The sequence below is a fragment of the Eulemur rufifrons genome, chromosome 21 (genome assembly GCF_041146395.1).
Source record: "Eulemur rufifrons isolate Redbay chromosome 21, OSU_ERuf_1, whole genome shotgun sequence".
Classification (NCBI taxonomy): Eukaryota; Metazoa; Chordata; class Mammalia; order Primates; family Lemuridae; genus Eulemur; species Eulemur rufifrons.
Window position 1 is genome coordinate 17,075,329 of NC_091003.1, and position 22,422 is coordinate 17,097,750.

A 22,422-nucleotide genomic window follows, 5' to 3' on the forward strand; every position below is an offset into this window, starting at 1 on the left:
CACGGGGACGTTGCTCAGCAATGGTGACTTGTGTTAGGACATCACCCCTTGGATGCAATGACGTGAGACTCGCTTCCGGGTGGGCAGGCGGGTGTGTGATCATCCCCGGGACAAAGGCTGCAAAACTGTACTCGGGGAATGTCCCTGCCCTGCCTTGGGATTCGGGGCAGAATTTCTCTCCGATTTCCCTGCCGGGCTGGCGTTGGGCAGTGGCGGAGCCTCCCACGCCCCGAGGACCGTAACCGCAGTCAGGGAACGAGACCAAACAGAGCGGGCAGCTGCCTTTCCGGCCCTGGTGCTGGCCGCCAGATGGTTCAGAGCCTGCTCGCTGCCAGATTCTCTCGCTCCTCCCCCCAGACTCAGCCGAGGCCAAAGCCTTTCTCAAAAGGGGGAAACACACTACTTTCGTCACCGTCACTGCCTCACCTCCTCATCACCGAGTCACAGGAGCCCCTGGCCTGGCCCTGCCTTCCAGCCGTCTTCCCAAGGGGATATCTCGGAAGGTTTTCCCCTAATTCTGCCCTGGGACTGGGGAATGAGGAGTCCGGGAATGAGGAGAGGATATAGGACGCAACGTGACCTTGGGCCGGTCGCGGGGCTACCCTTTTTGGTTCTCCCTATCCCCATCTGTGAAACAGGCCCCAGCTGACGTCATTCTCGCAGTTTCCGGCAGCCTGGTCCCTGGGAGTCCCGGCTCCCCTAGTGTGGGCAGAGCCACCAGGCAGATTGCTGTCCCTCCTCAGCAGGAGAGCACCGGGATTAGCAGGCAAACGGCTCTGGGTTCGAATCCTCACTCTGACCCCTTGCTGGCTCTGCGACCTTAGGCAAGGTGCACACCCTCTCTGAGCAGTTATCCTGTCTGTAAAATGGGCATAATCATTGTCACCTGCAGAGTTTTAAGGACGAAGTGAGTTGATGTGTGTGCAGAACTCGGCATGGTGTCTGAGACGCACCATGTTATATTTTTATTTTGTCCCTGAAGATATTTTGTCCTCAGTTCACCTTCACTGAACTGCCCACCTTACAGAGTGAGAAACTGAGGCCCAAACAGCAGTTGGTGGGAAGAGAATTCAGCCCCCGTGTCCGTGTTACAGGCTCCGCACTGGGCCGGCTCAGAGGAAGCTGCAGTAACTCAGGGAAAAGTCCCACAGTGTCTGTCGCAGCGGCCTGGCCGGCCCTCGGAGCGGTGCCAGGGGACGGCTTGGCGGCTGCTCCCTCCCCTCATGCCCGCAGAGCCATTCCAGATGTTTCAGGCAGCAGCCTGTGGAGCCCGTTTGGTCTCTGTTTCTTTGGCAGTTCTTTCCGGTAGCCTCTCTTCGCTTCTCCCCAACTGGCCGTCATAGCTTTATCTTTCCTGTCACTTTCGAAATCACACCGACCGCAGTTCCTTTCTCAGCAGAGCCCTGGACGTGCCTTGGCCAGCCAGGCCTCGCAAAGGGAGGGTGCGGATGGCCGGGACACACTTCCAGATGGTGCCTGCGAACAGCAGCCTCATGGGTTGCCTGTAGCACGTCACTAGTTCCCGTCCTCAGGGTGCCCGGGGCCCTGGAAAATGGTGGCCTGGGGAGTTCAGGTGACCCCGGGCAGCAAACTGGAATGAGCTCTGTCCTGAATGCCACTTCACCCGTGCCATCTGTCTTCTCAACGCCATGAAGGAAGCGTTAGCAGACCCCTTCTTTGGATGAAAAACTAAGACTCAGGCCGGGCGCGGTGGCTCACGCCTGTAATCCTAGCACTCTGGGAGGCCGAGGCGGGCGGATCATTTGAGCTCAGGAGTTCGAGACCAGCCTGAGCAAGAGCGAGACCCCCGTCTCTACTAAAAATAGAAAGAAATTATATGGACAGCTAAAAATATATATAGAAAAAACTAGCCGGGCATGGTGGCGCATGCCTGTAGTCCCAGCTACTCGGGAGGCTGAGGCAGGAAGATTGCTTGAGCCTAGGAGTTTGAGGTTGCTGTGAGCTAGGCTGATGCCACGGCACTCTAGCCTGGGCAACAGAGACTCTGTCTCAAAAAAAAAAAAAAAAAAAAGCAAGAAAGAAAAACTAAGACTCAGTGAGGCCATGTGACTTGTCCATGGTCACCAAGCCACTGTGAGGACCATACGGGGCCAGCTCCGAAGCCCTGGCTCTTTCCTGATAGGTGGCTGGCCCTTGGCTACCATCTCTCTGCCAAACCAGGTAGCAGCTGCAAGCCTCACTCTGAAAGCTGGCCCCGTCGTTGCCTTGTCACGGAGGACAGCCCCGTCGTTGCCTTGTCACGGAGGAGACAGTCAAATCAACTCTGGGAGAAGCATCAGCAAAAAGGGGTGTGCGTGTGTGTGTGTGTGTGTGTGTGTGTGTAGACGAGCGTGCATGCTTGTGTGAAGGTGTATGTTTGTGCAAGGATGTGTGTGTGCACATACGTGTGTATGCACGTGTGTGAGGGCACTATGTCGTGTGAGACTGCGCGGGCGGCTGTGCACACGTGTGAGGATGTGTGTGTGGGAAGGCAAATGTCTGCACACTGGTGTGTGTGCACATGTGTGTTCACGCGTGTGAGCGTGCTCGGAGAAGGTGCGGGCAAGCGGGGAGAGGGCGGGTGCTGGGGCGGGGACACTGTGGTCGCGACCAGATGGGTTCTTTGGATGTTCGAGACCTCCTTGGTGTTGAGTACCAGTCGTTTCCCAGCACCAGTGACAGATCTTTTAAAAAATGTCCGTATCTTCTCCAACAGTCAAAGGGCAGCATTCGAGCACACAGGGGCTTCCTTTCCTGGAGGACAGGACCTGCTTTCACCCGGGCTTCGCGGAGCAGGTTTACCTTGGCGGCAAGCACCTTGGCAGGCCCAGCTTCCTGGGCCAGACCGTGCCCTGGGCCCACGGCTGCTTCTCCACCTCAGGGAGTGGCCTCCCCTATCTCGGGGCAGATTAACCTCCCTGGCACCGGCTTTGTTTTGGCTCACTAAGGAGGAGCAGCGGCTGAGAGCGGAGGCCGCTCCCTCCACCCTGGGGCCTGGTTCTGCCGAAAACACTTGATTTAGAGCTTCTCCGGCAGCAGGGGAAGCACCTAGGGCCTGGGCTATTTTGTCTGCTGAGATTTGGGAGAAGGATTTGGTTTCCCCACTGTGTGGCCGGAGCAGCCTTTGTTTTGTTTGTTGAGTGTTTCTTACTCCAAGGGGGTAGCCTATGGCTGAGAACTCCGCAGTGGAAGTAGGAGAGTGAAATCTGAGCTTTGTGCAGATAAAGTTGTCTTGGGCCTGCTTTTTCGTATGTGTCTTGCCAGGGAAAGCCCCTGTGTTCATTTAAATCTGTTTTTTTTTTAATTCGTTCCACCCCCAGCCCTCACTCCACACCTCTGCTTTCGTTCACTTATTGCTTCTCAAGCATCACGAAGACCACGATGCCTTAGCTCTGAAACAATTCGAGCAACCTGCCACTCGGGGCCCGCTGGACTGCAAGCTTGCCGAGGGCAAGGCCTGCGTCTCTCGCAAGCCTGTTTTGCACTCATGTCTGGCTCCGTGCCTGCCGCCCGGTGCATACAGTCCTCGTGCATACTTTGCAGGTGAGTAAAGGATGAGGTAAGTCAGTCGCTACTGCTGTAGGCACGCAGCCCTTGGTAGGTGACCTCAATCCAAAGATCCTTTGGATCTCTCAGCCAAAATTATATTGAGCCAAAATCTACTTCCCTCTGAACGCCACCCTCGGAGACAACACAGAGTAGAGGCACCTATGGAAAGACAGACATTCTAGTCCTCCAAAGGCCTGGATTCAAGCTGAACATGGTTCCCATAACCATTCCTCACATTGCACAGATGCGAGATCCTTCACTCGGTGGTCAGTGTCACCTGCATCAGGACACAAGCAAGTTTTCAATGTACATCTTGAAACACGGTTCATGAGCTGGATCCAGAATTCTAGATGTAGCCTGGGCAGAGACAAGCACACTGGAGGTTGTAGGATTGTGTCCCTCAAAAAGATATGTTGAAGTCCTAAGCCCCAGTTCCTGTGAATATGACCTGATTTGGAAATAGGCTTTTTGCAGATATAATCAAGTCAAAATGAGGTCGTACTGGATTAGGGTGGGGCCTAAATCCAATGACTGATGTTTTTATAAGGAGAGAGACTTGGCGATATAGACACATGGGGGAGGAAGCCTTGTGAAGGCCATGGTAGGACAGGAGTGATGTGCCTACAAGCCAAGGATTGCTGGCAGCCACAGGACGCAGAGAGAGAGAGAGAGAGAGAGAGAGAGACAGGCATGGGACAGATTCTCCCTCACGCCCTCCAGACACCTTGATTTTGGACTTCTGGCCCCAGAACTGTGAGAGAATACATTTTTGTGGTTTTAAGTCACTCAGTTTGTGGTACTTTGTTACGGTAGCTGTAGGGACACTAACATAGTGGCCCACTATCCCCCTTGACCGGTGCATCAATGTAAAACAACATTCTTTGCAATCATATGGTTGCACCCTTAAAATACTTAAAGGAACCAGATGGAAACTGCTGAAATTAAAAAAAGGGTTTAGAAAAATGACTGGACACGAGATAAACGCACCAAGGTCAGGCTTTCGTCTTTACCAGGAAGCTACCGAGAACCGCGGTCGCGATACCCCCGTTTACAGTCGCATCCGGAGCCATGAGCCACTTAGCGATAAACCTGTGCAGATTCCCGATAAAGAACGCTACACAATTTGGGAAATTTTAAAAGAGATTTGAATAAAATAAGTATTGTTAAATGGGAAGATTAAATTTAAAACATTTCTTTAGCCCCACATGAATCTGCTGGTTCATTATGATTCCAATCAAAACCCCAGTAGGATTCATTGATTTTTTTTTAAAATCCATATTTCATGGATGAGAGAAAATGACAAAGACATTTCTGAAACAGAGGGGTGAGGTGGGGTTAGGAGAGTCCTGGCCCACCAGATATTAGAACACAGTAACTAAAAATACTTGAGTAGGATACAAAATGGTACCATAAACCGACAGGTGCCATCCAATGTCTATCACCTCCTTCCAGAAACAGGCTCAGGGGGGCTGAGATGGGCAAGACAGGACCCGAAGAAGATAAAACAGTACTGTTGAGAATTTGGGGGACCTTAGGTGTTTATACAGATTAAAGAAAATCCCCTGTTCACCATTTATAATCTACAACATGGAGCATCAACCTCACCCAGAGGGGTCCTGCTTTAAAACACCACCAGCTGAGTTGCTTTCTTGGTGGAAAGGAAGTCCCTGAGCCCTGTGTCTGCAATGACACTATAATGCTATTCCTCAGTGCAGCCATTTCAATTTCCAGAATCAAATCAGGTTGAGGAAGCATCCTGAATTTGCGGAAAACATTCTCGGTTTCATCAGAGGTTTGCTGAGCACCCGTGATGTGCCAAGCTCTGTGCCAGGCCCCAAAGGTTCCTGAAGGTTCTCGACACGTGGCTATTTGTGCCTTGCACAGGATGGATTTGCACCGACTTCTTACACAGACTCGCTGAGGACGGGTCCAGCCAAGCAGTCACACGTCACTGAACACGTCTTGGTTTTTCTCACCTCATTACGTGAGAATGACCAGATTCTTTATAAATACAATCATTTTTATTAAGAAGGAATAACTTAAAATGTTAATTACACCTGAGGGCATTTTAGGGAGAATTTTTTTGCCATGGTATAGTCATAGGAGAGGCCAAGTTCCAGATGCAGAAGTCTGGGGCGAAGCCAGGGTGAGGACCAGGGAGATGAGAGAACGCCAGTGCCCCAAGGAAGAGAGGATATTGCACAAGCAGCTTGCAAATGTGGCTCGATTTTACGAGCGAGTGGAGGGAGACTGGCCTAGTTCAGTGGATGGTGGCCCTGGACACATTATAATCACCTGAGGAGCTTTAAAAAAAAAAAAAAAAATCTGTGCCCAGATCCTAGGCCGGCCCAATTAAATCCTAATCTCTGGGGGACACGCTGGGGCATTCAGGCATCTGTGTGTCGTGGCTAAAGCTCTGTAGGTGATTCTGATGCGAAAGCAAGTCTGAGAACACAGCTATGGCCATGAGCAAGGTGACTACTTCTTGCTCAGTTGGACCCGACCTGGTGCAAATAAAACCACATACACATGCACATAAATACATAAGCAAGTGCAAAACTCTGGTCAACATTGCAATTTTAAAGAAATACATCTTTAGCACATCTGCGGTCAGGCACGATGGCTGATGACGAAGCTGTGTGTGGAAGACAGTCGTGTTGCTAATGCAACCTTACACTAATCTCTCGGTCTTATCCACAGCTTGACTTGATTCTTTCTTAAAAACAAAACAAAACAAAAAACCATTATTGATTTCTTTTCAGATGCGTAGGAAAAAAAGATTCTGAAGATACATACCAAATGAAACAGGGCTTCCTTATCTTACAAAGTTAGTGTCTCTGTTGTTTCCCTCCTAGCTGTCCTTATCTGGTTTCCTTTGACTAAAAGTGGTTTTATCTGAGACCCTTTCTTTGAAGGCTGGGGGCCTCAGCAAGGCGTTTACACTTGTGCTTTCTTTAGAGTGTGGCCTACAGAGTGTGCCTACAGAGTGTGGCGATGAGGAAGCCCATAAGACTTTTTCTAGAAGTTTCTATGCTCCTCAGGGATTTGCTCTAATGGAGGGTAGGGTCATGGTTCTGATTTAGCTGTCTTCTTGCTGGTGCTAGTTGGTCTGATGCATTTTGACTTCCCAAGTCCCAGCCTGATGTTTTCAACCTGGTCACCATGTGGCATATCCCAAGGGGGGGAAAAAAAGCATCATAAGGTTTAGGGAGTTGGGGCTTCTGTGTAATAAACAAACCTCTGTCCAGATCAGAAGGAAGAAACTGAAAAGAGGAAATCCAACCCTTTTCAGAAGATCTGACCCTGCCCTGTCCCTGGGTGGCCCTCACTTAACCCGTCACCCAGCGTCCACTCCAGGGCAAAGCCAGCCTGGAGCTCCGGTCACCTGAGGAAACCTCGACTCTGAGAAAGAAACCGGGCGGCTGCTGCTCTCAAGGAAGAAGCGAGAGTAGGAGCTAGACCAGGGCCGACAAGGCAGGCCTCTGTCAAAATCTTCCAAGGAGGTAAGGGGAAAAAAATAAAGATTCCTCATTTACATTGAGAGTAAACTTCCTGTCCTATTAAACAATGAGGCATTCAAAACCCGCCTGAGTAAAAGTCCCCTGATGCAATGCGAGGGTGAGCAATTTCATGTCAGGCTGTTGTTACGGGATTTATACATGTCCTAGCGAGGGCTTGAGGCGCAAATCAGAGCCAAAAACAATAGCCCTAAACCTCACATGCACACAGACCTCATTCCAGAGGAGTTTCCTTAAAGAGAGCACCGGGCAGACTCTTTGCAAACAAAGTGACTTCAAAGGTAGGCTTGCATCACTGCCCTCCCCCGACTTGACACTTCCCTTTCGCCCCGGACCTGGCCCCTGTCTCTCGGTTTACTTTATGAGGTTCTCACACACACATTGCAAAGCAATTATCCGAGCTCGGCGCAGGCCAACAGGAAAGCAATTGTAACTGAGTACTTCCTTTGTCAAGCGCTGACGCTGGCCTCGGCAACCGTGATGACGCTGGCGGTGGCAATGGTGATAGGAGGTGTGCGAGGCCAGTCAGCACCCAGTGACATGACAGCCGCCCCCCCCCCCCCACACACACAATGCTCTCAGAGCCAATTCCCCAGGGAGGAGGAGGCCGGTGGGACGGAGGAATGGGGGAATTTTCTTACATCACTTGCCGTGCCTGTTTCCCCTCACAAAACCCTGAGTCATGACTGGAGCCGCATCGCCTCGGGTCTCTGGGTGAAACCGGGAGGTTGGAGATTTGGAAAGCCGATTCTACGGCCTGACTCTCATCCAGTTCGTCAGGGGGAACTGTGTCTGATCTCAGGCGACCCTGTTCCAGTCGAAGTGCCTTCTGAGGGAAGGGATTACGTGAGGGAAGTGGCCCCGTAGTGGCTTAGTAAGCTGATGCCACGCTAGTGAACAATATCTGACATTCGGTGAGTTTACAAAAAGGGCAGTCTCTCTGTTTGTTTAAAGCAAGATTAAATGAAAGGAAAAGTTTTTCTTTCCCATCCCAAGACAAATGTGAAACACATGTTTTCCCTTTTGACTTTGCAAGTACAAGGCTCAAACAGTTCTCCCCACCCCCCTCAGCTGTGAGTTTTCAAGGATTGCGGAATGTTTCCTCTCTTTGGTGGCCAAAGCCAACATGAGCCTTTATGTTTCCAGACAGCGGAGCTGATGCTGATAGCCTAGTTGATTCTAGCTAATCGTGTGGGGTGTTCCGGGCCCTACTGTTTTATGGGTAGACAGGATGGTAAGATCTAGAACAAGGAATCCCAGGCCTGGGTTCGAGTCTTTTGATAGGCCTTTGCCCATGTGACCTCAATAAGCCTCATTTTTCTCATCTGCAAAATGAAATTGGTTGAACCTTAAACAAATGTCTTGGGTAATTTCCATCTCCAGAAAGAAGGTTCATTCAGGTTGGTTTTTCTGGCATGTGGGAGACGTTTCTGGCACGAGGGCACCCTTAGCGTGGGTTTGGGGCAGTGTGCAGGCCTGAGAGCTGGGAGACCTCAGTCAAGGAGGCTGCCCTGCCATTGACTCACCATGACCTTGAACAACTCACTTCCCCTCTCTGTGAGTCCTTCTTATCTGAGAGAGGAGGTTTGAAAGTCTTGCCCCTGACATAGCTGTTCAGATATGAGACAAGCCTGAATGAAACTAGGGTGTAAAAGTACTTTGAGTTCTTTGGAATGAAAAGATCATTCATCTTGGAAGATAAGTTAAAAAAAAAAATGCTAGCCCATAAATATTTTTCGGATTATCTCAAGAATAAAGTAAAGAAAATCAATATCCTCTACTCTTGGCTTTCCTTAAACTGCTACTGGTTCAGGGAATATAAGGACAAATGACCAACATGGGCTGTAAAAATCAGAACTTTTCCCCCTGTGTATTGGCCAAAACAATGTTCCTCGCAGATTGCTTTGATTAGGTTGCTATTCTGCTTAGAAACTGTCAAGATTCCACTTGCCTCCAGGATTTGGTCCAAACTGACATCCAGTTCCCATTATGACCTGGCTTCAACCTGCATTATTTACCACCTCTCCTACATAAAATCCTGGAATTCACTGGAATCTCCACAGTGATGTCACAATCACCCCTGCAACGGATCCTCACAAGTGGGTGGCCCATCTCCCTTTGGATGCAAAGCAATCTGGCCTTTTTCTAATCGCCCCTCGTTAGAAACTTTGTCCATATTTTATATATATATATATATATATATATATATTTCTTTCTTTCTTTTCTTTTTTTTTTCTTCTTTTTTTGTAAAGAGATGGTGTCTTGCTATGTTGCCCAGACTTGAACTCCTGGCCTCAAGTGAATCTCCTGCCTCAGTCTCTAGAATAGCAGGGACTATAGTCATGCACCATTATACCCAGCTTCCTTCCCAATATTGAGTCAGAATTTGCTTCCCCATAAATCTCAACCATCCATAGGTCCTACTGGAGCTACCCCAATTCAGTTTCAGGCCTCTCCTCAATGTTTGAAGACAGCTATCGTGTCACCCCCGGGAAATCTCTTCTCCAGGCTAAACAACTGTAATGTCTTTAACAGATTTTCATTGACTTGGTTTGCAGACTCCTAAATGTCATTGCTGTTACCTTTCCCTAGATAGACTTCAAATGGTCAATGTCTCTTTAAAAAAAAGACCCTTCTAACTAAATGCACAGTCCTAAATGTGGACTGCTTGGTGGCACTAGTATCTCCTTTGTTTCAATGACAGGTAAGAGATGTGACAATATTTAAGTGGCTTAAAGAATATAAATTTTTCTCTCCCAGGTCATTGGGGTGAGTGATCCAAGTTAGCAAGCGGTCCTACTCTCTCTGCTGTCATTCAGCGACCCAGGCCCCTTCCAACTGGGGCTCTGCTATTCCACAGGGTGTTCTGGTCCGAGTGGGGTTGCTGTGAAGTCCCAGATGCAGCAAGAAAAGGGAAGAGCATGAGGAAGGGGTTTGCCCATTTCTTAAGGCTCCCAGTTCCCAAAGCAGATCATGGCCGTATTTAACTGCAAGGGAAGCTGGGAAACAGTGCAGCCACGCAGCCTGTGTGGGAACCTCCACCCCCATGGAAGAAGGGACAGTGGATGTCGGGAGCCACGAGAGGGGCTTTTTCCCATCAACTGTGGTTAAGACGTTATTGCTCCACCTGCTTTACGAGAGGTTGGTTTTTTGACCCCAGATACAGTATTTCACTCTGATACCTAATTGTATTTCAGCTGCTTGTTTTTGTCTATCATGCTAGCCCCAAAAGATCTTTCTCGATATATCAATGAATACATTTTATTTATCCCTTCCAGGTTCATATTATCTGAAATTAATCTGTTTCCTTATGTCATTGGCAAACGGGAATGAAGATAGAAAAGAGAAATGGGTGAAACAGAGCCCTGTCATGGTGCTAGAGCCACCGTCCACCCTCCCATCAATCCACCGTTAGCTCTCTTTGGGGACGCATATTTACCTGTACAGACCACAGTCTTTCCAAGAAAGCCACAGAGCCCATGTCAGGTGCCCTGCTGAACTGTGTGGCATAAAGCTACCCAAGGCCTTCCATTCTACTCCCACAAGGACCACAGAAGCTTCGCATTAGAAAACACCAAAGTTCAGCCAATCACAAGAACATCCTCTAGTTTACCAGTCTAGTAACCTTATAAAAAACAGGAAATGACGAGTTCTCAGGTGAACCCATGTTTGACTCTTAACAATTACTGTTCTCTCACAAGTGTTTACAAACGTTTTAATCATAATTTGTTCTGAAACTTTTCCAGGATCTCTTTTCTGGAAATCCTGCTGCTGCACCGGTCCATTTTCTGTCACCAAACCCTCCTCCATCCTCATACCTCAGGGCAGTCGCTTCTCTATTCCTCCTAGGAGGACATGCCCTTCCTGCCCAACTCCAAAGTATCTAAACCCTGACTTCCCCTCCAGATCCAGCTTGACAGTCACCCCCTCTGCGAAGCTTTCCCTCACCCTGCCAGCCCTCTCTCTGCTCTGAGTCCCTGTGGCATTTGTCAACCTTATTCCTCCTCAGGGCTTGTAGGTGCCACCTGGGATGGATCATCTGAATGGCTCAGGCCTTCCTCTCATGGTACCCAGCCGGGGCCTCGTACAGAACTCTCTTCTAACAAGGTGTACGTGTTGAGTTAACCATGGAAAATCAGTATGAGCTGATGCTCAGGGCCTAGACCTTCATGAAAACTTCAGCCAAAGCTGTGTTCAAAGGCCAGATGATGCAATCTTCCAATGTGTTTGGAAAATTTAAAAAATTTTTTGTTCTTTTTTAAAAAAGGGGAAAAATGATATTTGCCTCCTCGTGTGTGCCCATAAAAAGAAAAAAAAAATGTAAAAAATTATAAAGGCCCAAGGAAGCTGCAGAATTATTGGATTTTTTTTATACTAAGGGAAACCAATCTGTTTGATATAACATTCTGGGAAATCAAGTTGGGTATGGACAGATGATTTATTTAAACGATGACATTTACACATCCTGAATGTTCCAGCAACAAGAGAGACACATCAAAATTCAGAGCTATAAGCAAAATGTTTTCAGAAATGTTTATTCACCTTTGAGAGGCACATTTAGATTTATAAAGGGTTTCAAATAGGTCTTCTTTAACGACTTTGTAGGTTGAAAACAATTTAATTTCCATATAACTTTGGAAGAATAAGTCCATGTAATAAAGTGAAGTCCACCTGCATTTAACTTCCCCTTGTAGCACCAGTATCTGGCAGAGATGCTGATGCCACACCATGCCATATTTGAGAGGAAAAAGTTAGCGCTATTAGATCATCGAGTCCAACTCCTTCCAAATGCAAATAAAAACTGTGTACGAGGGAGGGGACTCAGAAAGGACTGAGTCTCCACTGCTGCAGTCCTCCCTCCCCCATGGCATAGTGCTCACGAAAGGAGCCCCCTCCTCTTCCCAGGCTCCCAGGCCAGCCACCTCCTGCAGAAAGTTTCAGAGAGAAACTTTCCTACCAAAATGCTGATGACTCTATTTGCAAAATGTCTCGTTCTAAAAACCCTCTCTGCTGCTTGCTTTCTGAGCTTTAGTAAATCCTGGATTAGTACGAAAACCACCCAGACTCTCCACATTTCCCGACGAGCTGTCTGGAGTTGGTCGCTTCTTCATGAGTAACTTCCCCAAACATTTGGAAAATTGCCCGATGCCAGGAACTTGGGACCACCAGATAAACTTCTCGGAGCAGGAAAAGAAAACTCATTGTAATGGCAGTCCCCAAAGCTGGCACTGACCTCTCCTCCCTTGTTTCTCTCTTGCTCTTTCCTCGCTGTCCTTTCTTGCTCCTAGCGATTCACACAGGTGCCCCCACTTTTTGACGAAGGACAGCGTGCAGGTTCCCAGCTATTGCCTTGAATTTACAGCAGCGGGTTTTCAACCTGCTCTTAGCGTTGCTCTTTCTGACAACTTCTCTGTGACAGGACATTCAGAGCTCAGAAGGAAGCCTCTTTTCCAGTTATTTCCATTCAGTGCTCCACTGTCTTTAAATGTGTCCATCCAGATTTCTAGGAAATTGCAGGGCTACAGCTGTTCTCTCAAAAGGGCCACATTAAAGTTTCCGATCTCAACGCTTTTGCTGGCTTGCACTTCATGTGAGCTCAGGGCCACTTTCACAGTTTCCAAAGTGTCTTTCCAGCCTCCACCTTTCCTTCCCTCATTTCCTTCTGCTTTTCTTTCCCTCTCGGGGGAGCCTCCATGGGACGAGCGCCTCAACCTTACTAGAGCACGCTGCCCCGGTCACGCCCTAGCAGGGGTTAGGCGGAGGCACGAGCAGGTGCTGATGGGGACTGCATAGCGCCATCAAAAGGCAAAGACGGCGGCGGGTCACGGCAGGAGCTAACCATCCCAGGGGTGGCCCAAGTCGTAAGATTAAAGCAGCTGGGGGAACTGAACGTCCCCGAACGTCCAGAAGCCACATTCAGAGGCCAGCTGATTTGTAAATGTGTCTTCCCAACTACAAAATGGTAAATGGAATCTACTTGAACTGCAGAGAAAAATTTGATTCTGTTTTTTTTAATTGTAGTAAAATGCACATAACATACAATATGCCATTTTAACCATTTGTAAGCGTACAGTTCAGTGGTGTTAAGCACATTCATAGTGTTGTGCGTCATCACCACCATCCATCTCCGTAACTCTTCATCTTACAAAACCGACACTCCGTACCCATGCAACGCTAACTCCCCGTGCTCCCCTCCCCATAGCTCCTGGTAACCACCATCCCACCTTCGGTTTCTGAATTTGCCTATTATACATACTTGATGTAAGTGAAATCATACGATATTTGTCCTTTTGTGACTGGCTCATTTCAGTTAGCGTAATGGTTCATCCATGTTGTAGCATGTACAGAATTGTCTTCCTTTCTAAGGCTGAGTAGTGTTCCACTGTTTGGATAGACCACGGTTTGTTTATCCATTCATTGTCCGTTGATTCTGAGTGTTTAAAAATAGTACATGCCAGGAACTCAGCACAGGGGGCGCTGGCGAGGTGAGCAAGGGCCAGAGTGTGCAGGGCTGGTGGCCACACTAAGGCTTCTGGACTTGACCCGAGGCCCAGGGGAGCCGCTGGAAGTTTTAGGCAGGGGGAACCCCTGGCCATGCTTATACTCTAGAGAGATGTCCTTGGCTGGGGTGGAGAACACGTGGTGGGGGGCAGGGCTGGAGGCAGGGAGGCTGGTCAGGAGGCTGTTGAGTAATCTAGGCAGGAGAGAATGGTGCCTGGAAATCTACTTTAGGAGAGAAAGAAGGGTTTGAAGGGAGAGGAGGAATTCAGCTGATATACAGAGCATTCCAAATGATTTCACTTGGTCCTCACTTGTAAAGAGTTATTATCCCCATTTTCATCTCAGGCAGGCTGAATTTCTCACCCAGGCTTGCACAGCTAGTAAGTGGTCCTGAGGGGTTTGGGGTATTAGAATATTCTGCCATTGCCATCTCACTGTCTCTTAGCACAAATTGGCCCCCAAGTAGCACTCAGATGAGACATAGGGCAAGTGGGTTTCAGTGTGGACAAAAGGCCTAGATTCAAGTCACAAGTGGCTTTCCAGGAGAGGAGGGCTGAGCGGGCTGCGGCCTCAGGGAGTCTTGGGGGGTGGGAGGTACAGCGTGAGAGGGTGCAGATAGCAGGCAGCAGGGATGGAGACACGCGCCAAAACCAAACGTCGGTTATTTAACAGCTTCATTTAACCGATCAGTATGTCCTGGAGAAAGACAGACTTTGGCTACAGGACAAGGCGCTACAGCAGAGCTGGGCAAGGCGTGGAGGACGGAGACAAAGGGAGAGGAAAGCAAGGCCACCGGGCACGTGCTGTAGCGCTCAGAGCCGGGGTCCTCCGTGAACCGTGTGATACGGGGCAGCCGACACAGCCCCTCTAGGCTGTGGACAGTGGTCACTACCCACCTCACGAGATCATCGTGAACCTTCAGTGAAATGACCTGCGTTAGAAACACTCTGTAAATTCTAGCAGAGGTGAGCTCTGTACTATCTGGAGTTGTAGTTATTGCCGACTGAAGTCTCTTCTAGAGAAAGGTTGCTAGTCTGGTCCTCGGCACTGGCTGCTCCCCAAACCTTCAACCCCTCCCTCAAAGGAGCCTTGGAATAGCTGATTAGCTCCCTGTCCCAGTGCCTTGTCACTCCCTCAAGGCTAGAAGGGAAGACTCAGGCAGAATTAGAACCAGCTTTCAAAACACTTGAAACAGAAAGAGATTTGACCTTAGTTTTAGGGTGAAAGAAAAAATTCATTTTATCCACTTGATTGTTTGGTGCTATTAATACATCTTAAATTTTAAACAGCTCCTGCCTGCAATGGCTACAAGGGGACCTAGGACCAGTGACTGTGGGAAGTGGGGAAAAGTTATTTTAATGGAAAAAAAATAAAGGGATGGGATTTAGGGGCCTAAGTTAGTGAGTTTTGGTTTCTAAAAAAAAAAGCCAAGTTTGGCTTAGCAATGGAGATACACCTGATTTTCTGGTAACACAGCTCAAGTTAGAACATTGGACAAGAAGCCCAAAAGAAAGACTCAGTTGCATGCAAACTCCAGAAGGTATTTATTGTGGAAATTTATGTGCATATGAAAGCAATTCCCAGAGAGGGCCCTTGGCCTCCACTTCACAGCCTCACCTGAAAATGGGCAAAACAGCCCAGGGACAGAGTGAGGGTCAGTGCAGCCATGCTTCTAATGACTGGATGGTTTTTTTCCCAGAGATGGGGATCATTCTTTGACTTTCCCTTTTGAATATTGTTTTCCGTTTCTGCCTCTTTAATTAGAGACAGAGATTCAGTTAACAAGAAGGAAAAAAGAGAAAGTCTTTTCAAGCCAATTTCCTTGTGCTTCTGAGAGCTTTTGAGGTTAGGTCAGCGTATCTCTGTGCTGTTTACCTCTCTGGCCGTTGACAGGATGGCATGTGACTTGGCCAAGGGCTGTAGCTGCAGCAATGACCACTACTGTCTTGGCTTCAGAGACTGTTCTTTAATATCTTGGCTATAATAACAGTTCACTAGGTAAATTAAATATATACATGTTATTATTATTTTTGCAACACTTATCAAAGAAAGAGAAAGCAGCCCCGCCGAGGCACAAGTAGAGGCCACTGTGCTGTCTCAAGGACTTCGGGTTTCCTGTTGACTAGCTAGCCTACATTCTTCTCTGCGTCAAGACTCAGCCCCCACCCCAAACCCTGCCCCTAAGAAAACTGAACAACGTGAAGGGAAAAGTCGCACTACGATTTTAGGCCAAAACACTTTTTTGGCGGGGGTTGCTTAAAAGAAATTATATTTAGTCCATTTTCAGGGCAGCTCTTTGAGCTTGGGGAAATCAGGCGTTTGCTAAATCAGCAGCCCTGCACCCCACCCCATTCCACCAATCGTAAGTGCTTCCAAACTGGGCTGGGCCTGTGCTTACAAAGCATGCTAAGAAAATGGCTTGAACGTTCAATCAAACTAAGATGTTTCTATGGTAGAATATTCACAAGATATAGTTCATTAAAAAAAAATGAGTATATATGTGACTGTGTGTATAAAAATACACAGAGAGAGTCCATTAATGCTTTTATATACACATACACACACACACAAAGGAAATATGCTAAACTGGCTGGTGGGACTATGGGTAATTTTTTTCTTCTTTATGCTTTTCTTATTTTTACAAACTTTCTACCATAAGCAGATATTGAACTCATAGCAGAGCAGAGTGGTTAAAAGCACAGAATTTGGAACCAAGACTACTAGCTGGTTCAAATTCTGGCTTTACCACTTCCTGTGGTGACAGTACGCAAATTACTGAGTTTCTTTGTGCCTCAGTTTCCTCATCTGTAAAATGGGGGGATAAGGATTGCACCTACCTCAAAGGCTTGTTATAAGAATTAAAGAGATAATATATATAAAATGTTTAGAACACATCCAGCACATAGTAAGAACTAAATATTTGTTAAATGAAGAAAATATTAATTTTTAATTTAGTCAAATTGTGGTAAATTTTCTTTGAAATGCTCCTCGTCATTCTATGACATTCATATATTATGCTATGTGTCGCTGAGTAGAGGACACATATATCCCTAGGCCTACGTTTATCCTCAACTAACAGAGTTAGGGTGGGTGGCTAAAATTCTTAAAGTTATTTGCTAGGCCGGGACAAGGAACAGATGTTTCCCAAGGATATACCGTGACCACCCCTTCCCCAAAGCTGGTCATAGATGAATTATGGCAAACCTCATTCTCTCCTAAACCACAGGTTATAAAATTACAATTTGATTAATGACGTTCACAGAACTGGAAGGACACTTGACCTTTGGTAAATTTTATGCCCCTCGCCCAGGAGTTGAAAGGCCTTGGGTAAACCTGTGTTCAGTGGTACGTGCTCCACTTCCTCACGTAGGCCTGGGAGGAGCAGAGGGAAATGAGAACCGGCTTTGTGGTGGAGAGTCAAATAATTGTGAAATTGTTAATGACTGATAGAAAAATACGAAGGACGTAGCGATGAGACAGAATGAGTTCTGAAGGATCTTTTGCCATCATTAAGAGAATTTCCACCCAAAAGCAAATCCATAGCTTAAAAAATACTCTAATGTTGTGGAAAGCAAGAAACAGAGATACTTTATGTTGTCTTACAGATGAAAACACTGAATGATTAAGCTATTTTATCATTACATAATTTAAAAAATGTTATGTTGGTAAGAGGTAGCCCAAGAACCGACAGAAAGGAGGGAGGGAGAAGGGGTCTCCTGCCCAGGGGAGAGAAGACAAGACGCCACTGAAAAATCATACAAAATCACCACCGATGCTGTTTCCTTTCGGCCAACGGAAAAATATTCCAGAAAAAGGAAACTCCAAATCTCTTGTTTACCCAGCTGTCTGTACAAAGTGAATTATTCATGATTAAATGTGAATAATAAACCTATGCAAATATTTGTTGTATTCTCAATTTTGTGGAGGTTGGGGGAGCAGCAGGAAATGAAGTCACTTTAAAGTGATGTAGTTAACTATCTCCTTTAGAAATAAATCCAAAAAATAGATTTTGATTGTTATTTACATATATCCCCCCCCCAAAAAAACAGGTTGTTTTCCTTAGGAGTCTTATGTCCTATTGGAAATGACAATTTAAAGCATTTCTCTTAGTCATGACCTTTATATAATTTCCTTAGAAACTAATTGTGAAAGTTGGTTTTTTTTTTTTTTATTTTCTTGACTTTAGAGAGCTAAAAAGCTTACAGCAGAAGTTCTTCTATAATGGGAAACCTTAACGGACAAGTTTCCAAGTACCTGCTGATTACTGTAAATTCTTACCTATAAATTTCAGTTATAGGTTTTTGATAAAGGGAATATTACAATAATACTGATACCTGGCAGTTTTAAACTGTTTGTCCTTTTGGTTACAGAATTAACAGTTTCCATCAGAAGTGTTATGTCTTTTAGCTAGAACTATGTTAGATTTTATTTAGCTTATCCATTCTAAGAAGCACGTAAAATCCTGTAATTTTTCTGCCTCTTTACACAGTGTATCATCACCATAATCTCTCAGAGTTTCTAGCATGCAAAAGATTGTTTTATATCCTATAATCGTAAATTAATTTCATTAATAAAAACAACTTCCTCCTGAGCCCCATCCTCAAGGCTGAGTTGTTTCTGACTGAAGCCCATGTTTCAGTTAACCATAGACCAGCTTCTAATGAATTTTGTTTTTGCTCCAGTAACTCTAGTGCTTGCAGGAGGGGCCAGAGAACTGGTCTAGTCCCCCTGATTCCTAGGGATCAGGCTCTCTCTAGAACCACTGATGAATGGGCTGGCCCCACAAGGGAGCTCTCCACCCCTTCTCCAAACTATCCCAGAGCCCAGGCAGAGGGATCCTAGATATTGAGCCAGATTTAAAATAGCGTGTCATAACCCACTGCTTCTACCTCCTGGTTGTTAAAAACCGCAGGTGGGAGCACTCTATCAAAACCCATGTAGACTTCCAGAAAAGACACTGTGTCTCGAATCTGAATGCCACCTAATGCATCCTAAGTCTGTTTTCTTTTATTCTATGTTGACTGAAGATAACTATTTTCTTATTTTAAAAACCACAAAATATTAAAACTGCATTTTAAGTTTAATCAGCAATATTAATAAGTGGCAAACTTAGGCCTCAAATAATAACTTGTAGTTATTACTACTGTAGTATTATTATCAAATAATAACTTGTAGGTAATAACTTGAAGTGTTTGGAAAAATCTGATCTATTTTAATAAAATCCCATCAGTGAGTGAAAAGTGGTTTAATTATTAACATTTTCACTATCCTTTTTCTTATACGGTCTGCAGTTAGTGAATTTGTATTTCACTTTATAGGAACTTGTCTCCATTATGATTTAGTTCAATGGTTTCCTTCTCATACTATTATAGCTAGGGAGACATTTCATTATGCTGGGAAGTTTCTGAACATGCAATGTAATTAATTCCTTTAATAGTCTCCTCTTTAGTGAAGGCCCATTAGTAGACATCAGTATGAATTAACATCTTAGTCCAAGAGAAAAGCTCTTTGGAGGCAACAGTGAAACAGATAAATCTTTGTTGAGAGATGTGACCAGGGGACTTAACCACATTCCTTGTGGTTTCAGAATGACATGCATATTCTGAGACCCACAGATAGGCAGAGATAGTTGTTCTTAGTAATGCCCTGACCACACCAGTTCTTTAACGTAAACAGATAGTTCTAAATGTTATAATTTCTTAGAAGAAAGCAACGTGGCTTGTGTGCACATTGAAGGCAGGGGAACGGAGTGAATTCTGCTCACTGGCTAACGCCTATGAAGAGAGGCTACCAGCTGTTTAAAGCACACTTGAAGGCTGCTGGACAAGCCTTTCTCTATTATTTAATAATCTGCTAAGGATTGTTTTCCCCCCTCGATCTTGCTGAATAGTACTGAAGGCTTTCTGTTGGGGTTTGACTATTTTCTTTATTATTTTCACATATGGTCTCTGGAAGCAGATTGCTTTGGGTTTGAAATTCTGGCTTTGCTATTTATTAGCTGTGCGAACTTGGGCAAGTGATTTAACTGAAATATCTCATCTGAAATTGGGATAACGGCAGTACCTGCTTCAGTGGGGGGTGGAGAGTAAATCAATGAGCACACGTAGGTACTTAGTAGAGTGCCTGGCCCAGGGTAAGTGCCATCGATGTTGACTGACACTGTGATTAGCTCTGCTGAGTAGAAGTCCCACCAAGGGCACGTAGGTCTGTAACACAAAAGCTGAAAAACTCTGACAAAGCAAAGGCGTGGGTGCCTGGGCCTGGGCAGGGTGGACTGGCTGCAAAGGGACTCAAGGGATCTTCTGGGGGTGAGAGAAATGCTCTGTATCTTGATCATAGTGGTGGTTACCCTGGTGTAAGCTAAAAAACACTCAAACATTCAAGACCAGCCTGGGCAATAGCAAGACCCCATCTCTATAAAAAATTTTTAAAAATTAGCCGAGTGTGGTGGCACGCACCTGTAGTCCCAGCTACTTGGGAGCAAGTGGATCACTTGAGCCCAGGAGTTTGAGGCTGCAGTGAACTATGATGACACCACTGCACTCTAGCCCAGGGAACAGAGCAGGACCCTGTCTCAAAAAAACAAAACAAAACAAACAAACAAACAAACAAAAAACCCCACCAAATAAATCTTTCCCTGATAACCCCCTTTAATATACTAGTCCAGACACTAATTGCTTTACATCTGTCTTAAGGCAACAGTCTCCTGGTGATTTTTTGGTCTGTGAGCTCATTCTTCTCTAGTTCCTCCCTAGCATGCCCACGCTCACCCCCACTGCTGGGGTCACTTCAATAATCGTGCCTAGAACAGTGTATGAGCCATTTGTTTAAAAAGCAGGGAGAGAAATGAATGTGCGTAAGCAAGTATGTTTGCTTGTTTATGCCTGAAATAGCTCTGGAAAGACATATGAGAAAGTGGTTGTATTAGTTACCTATGGGGAAGGGAACGGGATGGCTGGGGCACAGGGTGGGAGGGCGCTTTTCTCTATATATCCCTTTGTTCCTTTTGAATTTTAAATCATGTGAACGTATTACCTAATCAAAAATAAATAAATAAAATGTAGGAAATAATAAGATCCCTGCCAAGTTCATCTATTCATCCAGCAAATATTTACTGGGTATCTACCTCTTGCCGGGCACAGAGCAGGGTTAGGGTGTCCACAACCAGGTTCGTGTTTCATTGGTGGGGATTCATAAACGGCACGTCACAGCCCCTGTCTGCTTGTTTAGCTTTAAAGCTTGCTCCTAGGAGATAGAAAGACCACTGGTTAATCACAGTGGCCATGGCTGGCATCTGATTTAGGATAAAACAAGGTCAGGGTCAATTATGCTTCAAGGACCTCCCTTCTCCACATACTGAAAAGACATAAAAAGTTGTAGCTGTGGCATAACTAATGCTTATAGAACATTAACTCTCTATGTGCCAGGCATTCTTCTAAGTGCTTTTCCTGTACTAACTCATTCGGCTCTCACAGCAACTCTGTGAGGAAGACACTACTATTGCCCCCATTTTACAGACGGGGAAACTGATGTCAGAGAGAGCAAATAATTTGCCCAGAGCCATACAGCTAGTGAGTAGGATGACCAGAGTTTGAATCCAGATAATGTCTAACTCGAAAACCCCCTAGTTTTAACCACTTACTACTGCCTTTTGGAAAAAGGATTTATAAAATGTTCGTTTGCTCCAAAATATCTGTTGAAATTCTACTATTAATAAAAAGTCATAGAATCTTGTATCTGGAAGAGGCTTCAGTATTCGGTTGGTTCAATTCTTCTTCAAATACACAACATCCTGGACGACAGGCTTGAACACCTCTGCTGATAAAGGGACTCATTACAGCCAGAAGCAGTCACCATCTGACGGACCTAATTGCTCATAAAATCAGTCAAATGTTGATTGCCTTTGTCTTGACAACCACTTTGCTAGAGCATGGAGCAAAAATGCTTTGATATGTTGAGGCCAAATCTGCCTCCCTGCAACTTCCTCCCACTGGTCCATGTTCTGTTCTTTGGAACACGGAATGTGTCTATGGTTCCCTGCATGCATGACAGCCCTTCATATATTTGAAGACAGCTACAGATTTCTTAAACTTTCTTCTTCCCCTGTTTACTCAATCTGTTCTCATACCAAAGTCCCTAGGTGAGATTCATTTTTCTTATTAACAAGCTTCTGTTTTAAAATGTAAATGTGGGAGGGCAGCACATTAAATGTAACCTGCTGCTTCCCTTCCATCAAACTGTCTTGAGGGAAGGGGAATTTAGATTTGGGGAAAGGAGTGGGGAGGGGGCTGAGAAGAGAGGCAATTGGGAGTGTGGTTCAAGTGCTGGCCCCAGGCTTGGAGAAGGTGTTAGTGTAGGAGCTCTGAGTAGGCAGAAAGCAGCACAGGAATCTTAAGCTCCTGGAGACTAAGGGAGTGGACATGCTAAGGGTTAAAAAGGAGCAATTCTGCTGAGCACTGACTATGTATGTGCTGGGCAGTTTGCTTGAATCCCCTCACTTAATCCTCATAACAATGTTATGAGGTAGGTACCATTATTATCCACGTTTGAGTAAACTGAGGGCCAGAGAGATGAAATAACTAACATAACATCTAGAAGATAACAGTCAGGTTTCGAATCCAGCAGCCTAGGCTTTTTATTAACTAACCTTCTTGGTAAAAGGAAGATGGAAAACTAACTTTGCCTGCTTACCCTTGAGTCAGATAGTCACTACCCAAATGGTTTCTAGATGCCCCCAGACTCCTCCAGCCTTCAGGAGTCCTGAAATACCCAAGTAACAACCTCCCAAATCCACTCTTAGACCAGGTTTCTGCCCATAGTATTTGAGACCCCAAAGAATGCTCCACTAGTGCTC